Source organism: Dendrobates tinctorius, unplaced genomic scaffold (genome assembly GCF_039654945.1).
Source record: "Dendrobates tinctorius isolate UK_male_01 unplaced genomic scaffold, ASM3965494v1 ptg000067l, whole genome shotgun sequence".
Taxonomy (NCBI): domain Eukaryota; kingdom Metazoa; phylum Chordata; class Amphibia; order Anura; family Dendrobatidae; genus Dendrobates; species Dendrobates tinctorius.
The window spans coordinates 5,250,392-5,266,895 of NW_027361735.1; the positions used below are offsets into that span (position 1 = coordinate 5,250,392).

At 41.7% G+C, this 16,504-nt stretch overlaps 1 protein-coding gene across 3 annotated transcripts in view; it reads left to right on the top strand.

Moving 5' to 3' along the window:
- GABRB2 (gamma-aminobutyric acid type A receptor subunit beta2) overlaps positions 1–16,504 on the top strand; it is a 441,115-nt gene that overhangs the window by 78,903 nt on the left and 345,708 nt on the right. The window contains exon 3 of one of the 3 annotated variants that reach the window (XM_073581013.1): positions 2,675–2,761. The exons of the other annotated variants lie outside the window; for them this stretch is intronic. The gene's annotated coding sequence lies outside the window, so the exon portion shown is untranslated. The remainder of the gene's footprint in view (positions 1–2,674; positions 2,762–16,504) is intronic. 3 annotated transcript variants of the gene reach the window in all.

Consider the following 16,504-nt stretch of genomic DNA (forward strand, 5'->3'; position numbering starts at 1 on the left):
GAGTAGGCTGATACCCCACATGTGGGGGTAAAACACTGTTTGAGCGCATGGCAGAGCTTGGAAGGGAAGGAGCACCATTTGACTTTTTCTACACAGAATTGGCTGGAATTGAGATCAGACGCCATGTTGCGTTTGGAGAGCACCTGATGTGCCCAAACAGTGGAAACCCCCCCATTCTAACTCCAACCCTAACCCCAACATACACCTAGCCCTAGCCCTAACCCTAGCCCTAACTCTAACCCTAATGGGAAAATGGAAAGAAATACATTTTTTTAATTTTATTATTTTTCCCTAGCTAAGGGGGTGATAACGGGGGGGTTTGATTTACTATTTATGGCGGTTTATATATTTGGCAGCTGTCACACGCTAAAAGACACTTTTTATTGTAAAAATTGTTTTTGCATCACCACATATTGAGAGCTATAATTTTTCCATATTTTGACCCACCGAGTCATGTGAGGTCTTATTTTTTGTTCAGCGGTATGATAATAACACATTATTTTTTGCTTAGTTTTTTATTTTTTAAGGGGTTCACTAAAGGGGTTAACTAATGGGACAGTTTTATAGGGCGGGTCGTTACGGACGCGGTGATACCAAATATGTGTACTTTTATTGTTTTGGTTTTTTATTTCCAAAAAATGAATTTGTTAGGGAATATACACTCACTGGCCACTTTATTAGGTACACCATGCTAGTAACGGGTTGGACCCCCTTTTGCCTTCAGAACTGCCTCAATTCTTCGTGGCAGAGATTCAACAAGGTGCTGGAAGCATTCCTCAGAGATTTTGGACCATATTGACATGATGGCATCACACAGTTGGCGCAGATTTGTCGGCTGCACATCCCTGATGCGAATCTCCCGTTCCACCACATCCCAAAGATGCTCTATTGGATTGAGATCTGGTGACTGAGGAGGCCATTTGAGTACAGTGAACTCATTGTCATGTTCAAGAAACCAATCTGAGATGATTCGAGCTTTATGACATGGCGCATTATCCTGCTGAAAGTAGCCATCAGATGCCTGTTCTTAGCTGAGAGGAGTGGTACCCAGTGTGGTCTTCTGCTGCTGTAGCCCATCTGCCTCAAAGTTCGACGCACTGTGCGTTCAGAGATGCTCTTCTGCCTACCTTGGTTGTAACGGGTGGCAATTTGAGTCACTGTTGCCTTTCTATCAGCTCGAACCAGTATGCCCATTCTCCTCTGACCTCTGGCATCAACAAGGCATTTCCGGCCACAGAACTGCCGCTCACTGGATTTTTTTTCTTTTTCGGACCATTCTCTGTAAACCCTAGAGATGGTTGTGCGTGAAAATCCCAGTAGATCAGCAGTTTCTGAAATACTCAGACCAGCCCTTCTGGCACCAACAATCATGCCACGTTCAAAGGCACTCAAATCACCTTTCTTCCCCATACTGATGCTCGGTTTGAACTGCAGGAGATTGTCTTGACCATGTCTACATGCCTAAATGCACTGAGTTGCCGCCATGTGATTGGCTGATTAGAAATTAAGTCTTAACACACAGTTGGACATGTTTTTACTTATAAAGTGGCCAGTGAGTGTATATATATATATTTTTTTAATTTATTTAGCGATTTTTTTTAAAAATTATCTTTACACTTTTTTTTTTTAACTTTATTAGGTTGTCCCAGGGGGGACATCACTGTCCTGTGACAGATCGCTGATCTGTCACATCACAGATCACTGTGACAGATCAACGATGTGTCACAGGCATTGATGAAGACTTCCTCTTGCCTGCGCTTTGCAGGCACTGAGGAAGCCAGCTCCCTGCAGGCCCCCAAAGGTCCCCGTCGCCATCTTGGATTCGGGGACCTGCAGGGAAGGAGACCCCCGCAGCAAGGCTGCACATTGCGCTGCTGTGGGGGGCTCAGGGAAGCACGGAGGGAGCCCCCTCCCTGCCGATGCTTCCCTTTAACCCCCGGTTCACCGCGATCGTGTTTGATCGCTGTGTGCAAGGGGTTAACGTGTTGGGGGCGGTCCACATTATGCCAGCTGTCAGCTGTGATAATCAGCTGACACCCGGCCGCGACACTCACCACGTGGGCGCCGCTGATCGCTGTGACGTACTATCCCGTCCCTGGGAATTAAGTCCCAGGGCACATGGACAGGATAGTACGTCACATGGCAGTAAGGGGTTAATAAAGATTTTTTTTTTTTTTACTTTTTACGAGTGTAAGCTATAAGGGTAATTACATGAACAACATAAAATATTTTTATACTAGCGACTAAAAAAAGTCTATAACACTTGTTATCCAGTGCCTCAATAAGAATGCTTATTCCATTCAATATTCTACACTAAGTATGTAAAAACATTAAAAAAAAAAAAAAAAAATTTTCTTTTTTTTTTTTTAGATGTCACCACTTCACTTATCTTACTTAATAGCTACATAGGCAAGTAATCATTACAGGCTATTTCTGGTTCTTGGTCACAGTGGTGGTCACATACTTATCCCACTGATTATCTAATAGGAGAATATTTAGATCTGTGCATTTTACAATTAATGGATTACAAAAAGTATCCCACTGAGGTGGACATAGGCCAGCATGGCACCATTATGCATCATCATTAAGATACTAATGATAACATATAAATTTACAGTGAGTATGGAAAGTATTCAGACCCCTTTAAATTTTTTCATTCTTTATTTCATTGCAGCCATTTGATAAATTCAAAAGAGTTCATTTTTTTAAGGAGTAAGGTTTCTCCTTGTGGAGAGTGACATTCCATCTCTGACTTGTCAAGGTAAGGAGGCTTAATCGCCTTGCAATGCTCCTCTGGGAAATTTTATATATAATACATATACATATATAATACATATTAGAAAAAAATTCTCATTATTGTACACTGCACCCCATCTTGACTGAAAAAAAAAAAACAAATATAGAAATTTTTGCAAATTTATTAAAAAAGGAAAACTGATTTATCACATGGTCATAAGTATTCAGACCCTCTGGACAGTATTGAGTAGAAGCAACCTTTGGAGCTAGTACAGCCATGAGTCTTCTTGGCTCCTGATGCAATAAGTTTTTCACACCTGGATTTGTCGATCCTCTGCCATTCCTCCTTGCAGATCCTCTCCATTTCCATCAGGTTGGATAGTGAACGTTGGTGGACAGCCATTTTCAGGTCTCTCCAGAGATGCTCAATTGAGTTTAGGTCAGGGCTCTGGCTGGGACAGTCAAGGATGGTTACAGAGTTGTTCTGAAGCCAGTCCTTTCTTATTTTTGCTGTATGCTTAGGGTCATTGTCTTGTTGGAAGGTGAACCTTCGGCCAAGTCAGAGGTGCAGAGCACTTTGGAAGAGGTTTTCATCCAGGATATCTCTGTATTTGGCCGCATTCATGATTCCTTCAATTGCAACCAGTCGTCCTATTGCTGCAGCTGACAAATACCCCCATGGAATGATGCTGCCACCACCATGTTTTACTGTTGGGAGTGTGTTGGGCAGGTGATGGTCAGTGCCTGGTTTTCTCCACACATAACGCTTACAATTATCACCAAAAAGTTCTATCTTCATCTCATCAGACCAGAAAATCTTAGTTCTCATAGTCTGAGAGTCCTTCATGTGTTTTTTAGCAAACTCTGTATAGGCTTTCATATGTCTGGCACTGAGGGGACGCTTCCGTTGGGTCACTCTGCCATAAAGGCCCAACTGGTGGAGGGCTGCAGTGATAGTTGACTTTGTGGAACTTTCTCCCATCTCCCTACTGCATCTGTGGAGCTCAGCCACAGTGATCTTGGGGTTCTTCTTTACCTCTCACCAAGGCTCTTCTTCCACGATTGCTCAGTTTGGCTGGACGGCCAGGTCTAGGAATACTTCTGGTGGTCCCACACTTCTTCTATTTAAGAATTATAGAGGCCAGTGTGCTCTTAAGAACCTTGAATACTGCAGAAATTCTTTTATAACATTGACCAGATCTGTTCCTTGCCACCTTTCTGTCTCTGAAAGGTGTGTGCCTTTACAAATCAAGTCCTATCAAATTAATTAAACACAGCTGGACTCCAATGAAGGAGTAGAACCATCTCAAGGAAGATCACAAGGAAATGGACAGCATGTGACTTAAATATGAGTGTCTGAGCAAAGGGTCTGAATACTTATTACCATGTGATATTTCAGTTTATCTTTTTTAATAAATTTGCAAAAATTTCTACATTTCTGTTTTTTTCTCCAGTGTATACTGCAAAAACAATGTGCTGGTATAATCAGCAAAATTATGGTGTCACCTTAGTCTAATGAGTAATATAAGAATATATAGTTGCTTGTTTTCAGCAGTAGATAAAAACATAATATAGCAATATAGCAATAAGTTGTTACCTTAGTCGTTGGTAGTAGATAGCTGGCTGTTTGGGAGAGCTGGGTAGCAGTCACTATTGGAGAGGTTGCGTGCATATTCTTGTTGAAAGAAGTAGTGCGCGAACCCTGTGAGGAGAGCCGGGTGCCCCGGCTCCGCCGCCGTGAAAGCTGGGTATGCTGGATATCCCTGATGAAGGAAGTCGTTCACAAGAAGAAGAAAGTTCATTCGGCACACCGGCATAAATGAAGGAAGTCGTTATAGCTCCCGAAACGCATTGGGTTAGGACTCTACTATCCCCCTCATAGACCCGACCATTGGTACGGGAGTGACGTCACTACCCCAATTCAGAAGCGGTATCACCGCTCAGGTCATTGTTGGTGGTTATTGGAGAAGGCGGTTGGTGGATTTATTTGTGAGTTGCTAGGTTTTGAGTGTGTGATAATTCCCTTTCTTCTCCTACTTGGCTTAACCCTATCCTCTACTTCCCTATGCATTGTATGTTTGGTATTTTTCATTACCTGTGTTTGTATCACCTTCTTAGTCTGATTGGTGTATTATGGTACACTACTACTCTCCTCTTCCTCGGGTGGAGACTGAGGGTGGATTCAGGAGCGAAGGCACAGTATGTGGGCCCCGTTGTCTTCACCATCAGGAGTAATATGGGGAACAGGGTGAGGGGCGCCCCTAGCGTTAGGGACAGGGATGGAGAGACTGGTCCTGGTACACCCGACAACAGAGTCATGACAACCTGACTGACAGCTACAGCTTGCACTCAGCAGTGCTAGAATAAAGCAGTGGGAGGGAGGAGAGACATTGAGGAGCTATCAATTGGGCAAGGTGAACATAGATTGACAAACTTTCAAAGCAGATTACATAGCCACTCTGTCAAGGAATTTCAATGTACTACGAATACAGTATCCTTTTCAGGTCACTGAGATTTTATGTATGTGTGTGTATGTGTGTGTGTATATATATATATATATATATATATTATGTAGTTTGTTTTGTGAAACGTAGTGACAGATCCTGCATAGCTGTCATGAACTTGCACAAACACTTGGTCACATACCAATTCATTTCTTATGAAACACTAAAATATTAGCTATGAATGCGAGTGCATATAAAGCAGCTGATGGGAAAGTGCACATTTCATTGCTTGCCTATTTATGTCACAGAGAGACACAGGGAAACAGACAGAAGCCTTCTACAAAGCAAACAAGACCATTTTAGACTAGCTGCCTACAAAAAGGAATATTGGCAGTTAAGGTAAAGTAATCTGGCAGCGGCAATGAATTAAAGTGGCCTGAAGTGCGTAGCAATGTGTATGAGGGAGGCTGATGATAAGGAGATTTATAGCACTTGAGAAATGATGAGGAGAAAAGGATTAAGTCTTATAATTTTTAGATGTTGGAAATGCAGAAGAATGTGGGTAAATTTAGAATTTTCATAGAAAAAATTAGGGAAATGTAATGCTCATTCATTTCAAGAGGCTGAGCTGCAGTTGGATACAAACCTGGACTTTATCATATACTCTACACTCTTTTTCAAAATATTCCTTTTGTGCTTGAATTAGTATGATACTCCTACTAGAGATGTAATTTAAGGCTCATAGGTCCTACATCACCGTTAGTACTGCTGTTCTTTTTTGTGGCATAAAGCTATTGGGCTTTTTAGGCCCTTGATCTGGCATGTGACTGAAACCTGTGTACTTCATTTTTGAATTCTACATTAAGGGCTTGTTTACACACTGCATTTTTGCTTCATTTTTAGCGCATTTTTCATGTGATATCTCTTGCACATACTGCTTCTTTTTCCTTGCAGATTTGAATCTTCAAAGTGTTATTTTTTTCACATGTGTAACGTGAATTTTTCAGCGTTTTTGCAGTGTTTTTCACCCATTTATGTGAATGGGAGAAAAAAATCGCAAGTAAAAATACATAAAAAACCAAAGTAAATATGTATCAAGTATGGGCAAATTTTACACATGGTTTTTACTGTCAACACTCTGGTTTTTAGTGCAGAAAAACCTGCTGCTTGTCATGATCCAGACCGGGTGGTTTTGAGTCCTGTTTTCCCTTTTTTTCTGGTCTGGTCATGTCAAGAGTTAACCTTTCCGAGCTTCAGTCTGGATTCAGGTTGGCTATTTATCGCCACTGCTTCCTGCCAGTCAGTTATAGTTCTGCCTATGGCATGAGTAGCTGACTCTGTTACTCCCTGATTTGTGCTGCTGTTATTCCTGACTCGACCCGTGTCTGTGTTATTCCCTGCTCCCTGTCCCGACCCTGTGTGTTCCCTTTGTGTCTGGACTTCTTGGTACTTGAACTCAGCTTGGACCCTGACCTGCTTTTGTCTCTTGTCTCTGGCATATCCGCTCCTGACCGTTACTGACCCCCTGGCTTGTCTCTCACTCTGAGTTTGCTTATTCCTTTGGTACTGCGCTTCAGTCTAAGATTTGACCCGGCTTGTTTGGCTTCTCTGCTGCCACCTGGTGGTAGCTTCGCTGCTGCATGGCAGGTCTGCTTCTTCTGTGTGCGTGACCTCTCTCCACCCTATCGCCACCTAGCGGAGCTAGCTCCTACCTGCATTGCAGCAGTGTGATACTGCTAATACTCAACGTGTGTCTATACCCTAAGATAGGAAGACCCAAATGACATGACTCACGTTTTGAGACCTTGTAATTGCCCTTTCCACATTAAGACTGGATAGCTACGTGAAGATTTCCATTTCAGTGGACCAGACAAAACATTTTTTGTGCATCCCAGGACAAATAACTTATGATTTATGCAAATACTTGAGTCAGTAGTTTATGAAAAAAGTTTATATAATCAGTTTCATTTTAATCATCTCCAGCAGAAATGCAGTTGTTTTACAAAGCAAATTCACCGTCTGCTTCCTTGTTTCTTCCATCCTGCATTTGTCTGAACTCAAATGGCAAATGAATTATTTTAATCAACAACTATATCAAGAGATTTCTGAAGCCCACATCAACGCGGCACTTATCACACCATGAAAGCTTTATTTACATATTTCCCATACTTTGTAACATGATTATAGTATTCCAAAGTGTTACAGAAAAGATAGAAAGAATAGTGACTTTTATTTAACTGGAATGCGGTAAAATTGACATAAATTTGTAGCGTGTTTCTAAGGCAACAGACGAGGAAGGTTGATGGGGAATGTTCCGATGAGTTGTGTATTCGCTACTTGTGAAAAGTAATATATTATACAAAGTACTTAAAGAGAATATCCAATTATGCATGTTTTTGCATGCGTGTAGAAGGATTTGTTTGCTTAATGCTATTCAGGTGACTATACACACCAGTGTGTAATTTCCTCTACGTACACCACGTCTTCATCTCTTCGACATGATTGTAGCCGCTGTTCCCGCATTATTATTGAAGTGCAGCGACCACCTTGTGGCATAACTGTTTGCTGCAATTCACAATTATGGTTATTCCTCTCACTGGGTCAACAGGACGGCTATTTCCATTGGAGGCAAAGTTGCGACAAGACTCCTCTGCATGTGACAAAGGGCAGCTATTACCTAACCTAAAGATGGCAATCAAAGGAGTCATTTTTCTACTTTTGTTTTATTTGCTGTATTATTCTTTCGATCTCTACTATATGTAAAGAAATATAAGTGAATCTCTGTGAACAGGCAGGGACATAAAAGAGTAACAGAAATAGAAAAGGGTAAGAAAAACAGAAAAAAAAATGTGAGAAAATAGTGGCCACAAAACAGTAACGATTGAAGAATATGGTTATGAAGACATTAACCATCGCTACCAGTGATTGAGCACTGAAATGCTCAACTGCTCAGTACTTGAATTGAGCATAATGGAAGTGAAGGTGAAACTCAAGTATTTTTCTGGAGGATGCTCTCCCTCTCTATCCTCTGAGTTCTACAGTTCACAAAGAGTCCGGTTGACTGAGGAGACCCTACGCTACCAGCAGTGGAATACCCAGCTTTAGTGTGGCGCGCAACTCAGATGATTCAGTTGAGCTTCTTACGAGGACCCGAGCACTCGAGCAACACGAGATACTTGGCATTACTTGATTCCCGATCTGGCACCCCGATGCTTGATAGAGTATCGAGCAGTGGCGAGCACGCTCTCCAATAACTTATCACTGCATTGTAACCCCGAATGTTGATCAGGTGCTACTTTAGATCGGCATTATGTACTCCACGCAAGGTTGCTGAGGTGGAACAGAAAGGGCAACAGTGTCATCCCTTACATTTATAACATCTATGCCACCAGGATAGGACCTAATGAGGTAAATGGGGAGTTGTGGCCTTACAAATATATCTTTAAAGTTAAGATTTCTGGCTCAGCAATTGTTAATTAGAAATTTAATTCAGACTGAAGTTGTCTTCATTCCCTTGTCTCTAGAACTCAATGGAACATGTATATGAGGTCCACTGGCGCAGCAGATTAGATAGATGAAAGAAGGTTTGGTGTAAAAATGCTTTATATAGAAAGATATGGTGTATGTTTATTGCTCATATGTATGATCTGTCAGCTGAGCGTATGCATGGAATAGGCAACTATGTCAGAAGGTATATCTAGACCAAGATAAAATACATTTTTGATCTGAGAGTCACGTAATCATTCTAATTATTGAATCGGCCACAATGTAATGTTTATATAACATATGTTAGATGCAAACAGAACAATTCATGTTCATTTAATTAGAATTTGTCACTTCAAGATTTTCAAGTTTTTTCTGATACTTAGATAAAGCTTAAAGCTGTTTTCCGTTGATTGCATATTGGCGACATAGCCACTAAGATAGGCTCATCAATATAAGATCCTTGGGTGTCGACCACCTAGGACCCCCATCAATTAGCTCTATGGCAGCTTACAAATTTAAGCGCTTTAACGGTGCTATACTGCTCAGCTCCATCCAATAAGTAGTGACCTCTACTAGGTACTGCAGAGCAGCTCCTATTCCTTTGAATGAATGGAGTTAAACAGTCCAATTTCAGTTAAAGTGTTTACATCAGGTCATCGATACGCCATGACCTGACAACCATTTAAGTTTTATTGAAATATAAATATATGAATGAATCAAATGCATAAGCTAAAGTATAATCACATTTGCCTGCAGAGAAGTAACAAGGTGCCATGCTACTGTGTAACCCGAGCCTATATTCTACTTGTGGATCTAAGTGTTGTAACAATTGAAAAATTGGAAGATGGAAAGTACAGTTGAAACCAGAAATTTCTCATTATCTGACATGAAATCAGAATAAACCATTTCCGTTTTAGGTCAGTTAGGATTACCATAATTATTAATATTTGCCAAATGTCAGAATAAAGAGAGAGAGAATAATTTAAGGCATTTTTAATACTTACTGCAAAGTCAAATGTTTACATATATTTCATTAGTATTTGGTACCATTGCCCTTAAACTGAATGACTTGGATCAAATGTTTGGGATATCCTTCTACAAGCTTCTCACAATAATTGGTAGGAATTTTGGCCCATTCCTCCTGACAAAACTGGTGTAACTGATACAGGTTTGTAGGTCGCCTTGCTCGCACCTGCCTTTTCAGCTTTGCCCATAAATTTTCAATAGGATTGAGATCAGGGCTTTGTGATGGCCACTCCAAAACGTCGACTTTGTTATCCTTTAGCCACTTTGTTACCATTTTGGCAGTATGCTTCGGTTCATTGTCCATTTGAAAGACTCATTTCTGCCCAAGCTTTAACTTCCTGGCTAATGTCTTGATGTGTTGCTTCAGTATTGCCACATAATCTTCTTTTCTCATGATGTCATCTATTTTGTGAAATGCACCAGTCCCTCCTGCAGAAAAACATCCCCACAACATGATGCTGCCACCCCCATGTTTCACAGTGGGGATGGTGTTCTTAGGCTTCGAACCTTCTCCCTTTTTTCTCCAAACGTACCGATGGTCATTATGCCCAAAGAGTTAAATTTTAGTTTAATCAGACCACAGGCCATGTCTCCAAAAATTAAAGTCTTTGTTCCTATGTGTATTTGCAAACATTAATCTGGCTTTTTTATGTTTATTTTCGAGTAATGGCTTCTTCCTTGCAGAATGGCCTATCAGCCCATGATGATACAGGGCTCGTTTCACTGTGAATATTGACACAATCATACCAGCTTCCGCCATCATCCTCACAAAGTCTTTTGCTTTTGTCCTTGGATTGATATGCACATGTCAGATGAAAGCACATTCATCTCTGGGACACAGAACCCGTCTCCTTCCTGAGCAGTATGATGACTGAACATTCATATCTTGGTTGTACTTGCATAGAATTGTTTGTACAGATGAATGAGGCACCCTCAGGTATCTTAAAATTGTACCCAAAGATAAGCCAGACTTGTGCAAGTCTACAATTCTCTTTTTGATATCTTGGCTGACTAATCTTTAGACTTTCCCATGATGCCACACAAAGAAGCAGTGTGTTTCAGGTGTGCATTAAATACATCCACAGGTGTGTCTCTAATTAACTCAGATGTTGCCGAAAAAACTCAGAAGCTTCCAAACGCATGACATCATCATATGGGCAGTCCAGAATTGTTAAATGCATAGTAATCGTAGTGTACTGTAGGTAAACTTTTGACTTTGCAGTAAGTAATAAAAATGCCTCAAAACATTCTGTCTCATTATTCTGGCATTTGGCAAATATTAACAATTATGGTAATCCTAAAGGTTTATTCTGATATGCATGTCAGATGTTGAGAAAAACATGTATATGTGTCTTTTTATATAGTGTATGTAAACTTCTGGTTTCCACTGTATATCACCACATATCACTAGCAGTTCAGTTGTATCTTTAGGCAATTAATTGTCAGCAGTGTAACTCCTTTTTGGTTTATTCAGGATTTCATGCAGTTAGTGTCTCTTTCCAGAGATTGCAAAGCACAATAATTAGATGCCTACAGCATTTGGAGCATGATGGGTCTGTTCTACCCTCTTACACGTTCTGCAGATCAAAGGGCTTTCAGGTCTGAAGACACCCACCAATCACTCATAAACTTAGTAAGTGACCCATTCACTTTCAGCCTCTATACCGTGCTGCTCTCGGATTACATAACAAAATCTGCTGACATATTTCTTTTAAAAATAAATGTAGCCATGTGCCGAGATCATTAGCAGAGTCTAAGCGTTTGGGTGTGTCCACCCCTAATCATAACTGATTAGCTATAATTATTGGTGTCCGACTCATACTTGTGTTTTTAACTAAGAATAAAGCAATTACATTCTTACACCAGATGCTAGAATCTTAACTTTTTGAGCAATCAGTGAGGTTTCAGGATCCCGTTCCCCACCATTCTTCAGGATGTGTAAAGGAGTATAAAATATATACTTGATTTTGTAATGATAGGTAGACTTCTAACAAGTGTTAACTTAGTTAATCAAGTTAGAGTCTTTTCCATATTGAAAAGATGATTGATTTGCATACTTTTTTCCCCAAGCGAGCGCTACATGATATATTAGTCTACTTACAGTAGCTCGGTGGTCTCCTTAAAGAGAAAAAAAGTCTCCTGAGTCACTGGTTATCTAGGACATTATCATCATTTGCCAAAGTCTCGAGGAGCGAATATTAGGAATCAAATTTTCAAATCTTTCAGATTTCATGTTTTTGTTATTGAACATTTCCCCCCTCCTGATAATGCACTCCTGAGACAGTCATGTTGGGTCACCCCGTGTTGTCAGTGTATTTGATTTTCAAGCTAGAGAACTTCATAACTTTACATCAAATTCTGCTGATCTTCATTGTAGCGTTAAATTATTTAGTGCCACTTTGATAAAATCTTCAAAAGGGCAGTCGCTATCTATTCAGGCATTCATCTCACATCCTAAATAGTGATAACATTGGTATATATTAATATGTTATTTAGTAGTGTAGTTATTAATACATATTCTATAGAAGTCTTACCATTTGCTGGAAACGCATCAAGCATGCAGCTAGCATATATCGAAGGTTTGCATAACCGGGATGTATCTTGTCTTTTTCATCTATATTCAACTTCATTCAAATGTATTCTGTCCCTGCTGTTTGTCTATAAGGAGGTTGACATCTTAGAAAATACATTATTTAAATGTTAGTTAATCAGGCCTTTCGCAGTGTGATCGCTTCCCTTATGACTGTTTTTAGATTTTAAATTTATTCTAACTGAATTTTGATATTTGTTTATCTAAAATATTTAGGACTTCAGTTTGGTCGTGAGATGTGACAGTCATAAAAATGATAGGATTTATTTTTTACAGTAAGGATCTTGATATATATATATATTTTTTTTTTTTTGCAGAAAGTACTTGTGTCCAAAAAGGGCTGTGTAGTCGGTCACCCAAAGCTCTGTCTACGACTCCTCAATTTCCCCTACTCCGAATCCGACTTTATGACTCCGACTTCACAGTCCTTCCTCACTACTGAGCATGTACATAAAGTGCAGCACAGATTCATCTCCACTATGACTCCACAGCCCGGCCTCACTACTGAGAATGTACATAAAGTGCAGCACAGATTCATCTCCACTACATCTCCACAGCCCGGCCTCACTACTGAGCATGTACATAAAGTGCAGCACAGATTCATCTCCACTACAACTCCACAGCCCGGCCTCACTACTGAGCATGTACATAAAGTGCAGCACAGATTCATCTCCACTACATCTCCACAGCCCGGCCTCACTACTGAGCATGTACATAATGTGCAGCACAGATTCACCTCAGCTGTGACTCCACAGCCCTGCCTCACTACTGAGCATGTAGATAAAGTGCAGCACAGATTCATCTCCACTATGACTCCACAGCCCTGCCTCACTACTGAGCATGTACATAAAGTGCAGCACAGATTCATCTCCACTATGACTCCACAGCACTACCTCACTAATGAGCATGTACATAAAGTGCAGCATAGATTAATAATAATAATAATAAATTTTATTTTTATGGCGCCGACATATTCCGCAGCACTTTACATTTCAGAGGGGATTTGTACAGACAATAGACATTACAGCATAACAATAATCACATACAGTAGATTATAACAAATACCAAGAGGAATGAGGGCCCTGCTCGCAAGCTTACAGTCTATGAGGAAAGAGGTAGACACGAAAGGTGGGTGGTAACAGTTGCCCTGATTGTATGAACCAGCCATTCATCTCCACTATGACTCCACAGCCCTGCCTTACTACTCAGCATGTACATAAAGTACAGCACAGATTCATCTCCACTATGACTCCACAGCCCTGCCTCACTACTGAGCATGTACATAAAGTGCAGCATAGATTCATCTCCACTATGACTCCGCAGCCCTGCCTCACTACTGAGCATGTATATAAAGTGCAACACAGATTCAACTCCACTACAACTCCACAGCCCGGCCTCACTAATGAGCATGTACATAACGTGCAGTACAGATTCATCTCCACTATGACTCCACAGCCCGGCCTCACTACTGAGCATGTACATAACGTGCAGTACAGATTCATCTCCACTATGACTCCACAGCCCGGCCTCACTACTCAGCATGTACATAAAGTACAGCACAGATTCACTTCAGCTGCGACTCCACAGTACTGCCTCACTACTGAGCATGTACATAAAGTGCAGCACAGATTCATCTCCACTATGACTCCACAGCCCTGCCTCACTACTGAGCATGTACATAAAGTGCAGCACAGATTCATCTCCACTATGACTCCACAGCACTGCCTCAGTACTGAGCATGTACATAAAGTGCAGCATAAATTCATCTCCACTATGACTCCACAGCCATGCCTCACTACTGAGCATGTACATAAAGTGCAGCATAGATTCATCTCCACTATAACTCCACAGCCCTGCCTCACTACTGAGCATGTACATAAAGTGCAGCACAGATTCATCTCCACTATGATTCCACAGCCCTGCCTCTCTACTGAGCATGTACATAAAGTGCAGCACAGATTCATCTCAGCTACGACTCTACAGCCCTGCCTCACTACTGAGCATGTACATAAAGTGCAGCACAGATTCATCTCAGCTACGACTCTACAGCCCTGCCTCACTACTGAGCATGTACATAAAGTGCAACACAGATTCATCTCCACTACAACTCCACAGCCCGGCCTCACTAATGAGCATGTACATAACGTGCAGTACAGATTCATCTCCACTACGACTCCACAGCCCGGCCTCACTACTGAGCATGTACATAAAGTGCAGCACAGATTCATTTCCACTATGACTCCACAGCACTGCCTCACTACTGAGCATGTACATAAAGTGCAGCATAGATTCATCTCCACTATGACTCCGCAGCCCTGCCTCACTACTGAGCATGTACATAAAGTGCAACACAGATTCATCTCCACTACAACTCCACAGCCCGGCCTCACTAATGAGAATGTACATAACGTGCAGTACAGATTCATCTCCACTACGACTCCACAGCCCTGCCTCACTACTGAGCATGTACATAAAGTGCAGCACAGATTCACTTCAGCTGCGACTCCACAGTACTGCCTCACTACTGAGCATGTACATAAAGTGCAGCACAGATTCATCTCCACAATGACTCCACAGCACTGCCTCACTACTGAGCATGTACATAAAGTGCAGCATAGATTCATCTCCACTATGACTCCACAGCCCTGCCTCACTACTGAGCATGTACATAAAGTGCAGCACAGATTCATCTCAGCTACGACTCTACAGCCCTGCCTCACTACTGAGCATGTACATAAAGTGCAGCATAGATTCATCTCCACTATGACTCCACAGCCCTGCCTCACTACTGAGCATGTACATAAAGCTCATCATAGATTCATCTCCACTATGACTCCACAGCACTGCCTCACTACTGAGCATGTACATAAAGTGCAGCACAGATTCATCTCCACTATGACTCCACAGCACTGCCTCACTACTGAGCATGTACATAAAGTTCAGCACATATTCATCTCCACTATGACTCCACAACCCTGCCTCACTACTGAGCATGTACATAAAGTGCAGCACATATTCATCTCCACTATGACTCCACAGCCATGCCTCACTACTGAGCATGTACATAAAGTGCAGCACAGATTCATCTCCACTAAGACTCCACAGCACTGCCTCACTACTGAGCATGTACATAAAGTGCAGCATCGATTCATCTCCACTATGACTCCACAGCCCTGCCTCACTACTGAGCATGTACATAAAGTGCAGCACACATTCATCTCCACTATGACTCCACAACCCTGCCTTACTACTGAGCATGTACATAAAGTGCAGCACAGATTCATCTCCACTATGACTCCACAGCCCTGCCTCACTACTGAGCACAGATTCATCTCAGCTACGACTCCACAGCCCTGCCTCTCTACTGAGCATGTACATAAAGTGCAGCACAGATTCATCTCAGCTACGACTCTACAGCCCTGCCTCACTACTGAGCATGTACATAAAGTGCAGCACAGATTCACCTCAGCTGCGACTCCACAGTACTGCCTCAATACTGAGCATGTACATAAAGTGCAGCATAGATTCATCTCCACTATGACTCCACAGCCATGCCACACTACTGAGCATGTACATAAAGCGCAGCATAGATTCATCTCCACTATGACTCCACAACCCTGCCTCACTACTGAGCATGTACATAAAGTGCAGCATAGATTCATCTCCACTATGACTCCACAGCCCTGCCTCAGTACTGAGCATGTACATAAAGTGCAGCACAGTTTCATCTCCACTATGACTCCACAGCACTGCCTCACTACTGAGCATGTACATAAAGTGCAGCACAGATTCATCTCAGCTACAACTCCACAGCACTACCTCACTACTGAGCATGTACATAAAGTGCAGCACAGATTCATCTCAGCTGCGACTCCACAGCCCTGCCTCACTACTGAGCATGTACATAAAGTGCAGCACAGATTCATCTCATCTACGACTCCACAGCCCTGCCTCTCTACTGAGTATGTACATAAAGTGCAGCACAGATTCATCTCCACTATGACTCCACAGCCCTGCCTCACTACTGAGCATGTACATAAAGTGCAGCACAGATTCATCTTATCTACATCTCCACAGCCCTGCCTCACTACTGAGCATGTACATAAAGTGCAGCACAGATTCATCTCCACTATGACTCCACATCCCTGCCTCACTACTAAGCATGTACATAAAGTGCAGCACAGATTCAGCTCATCTATGACTCCACAGCACAATCTCACTA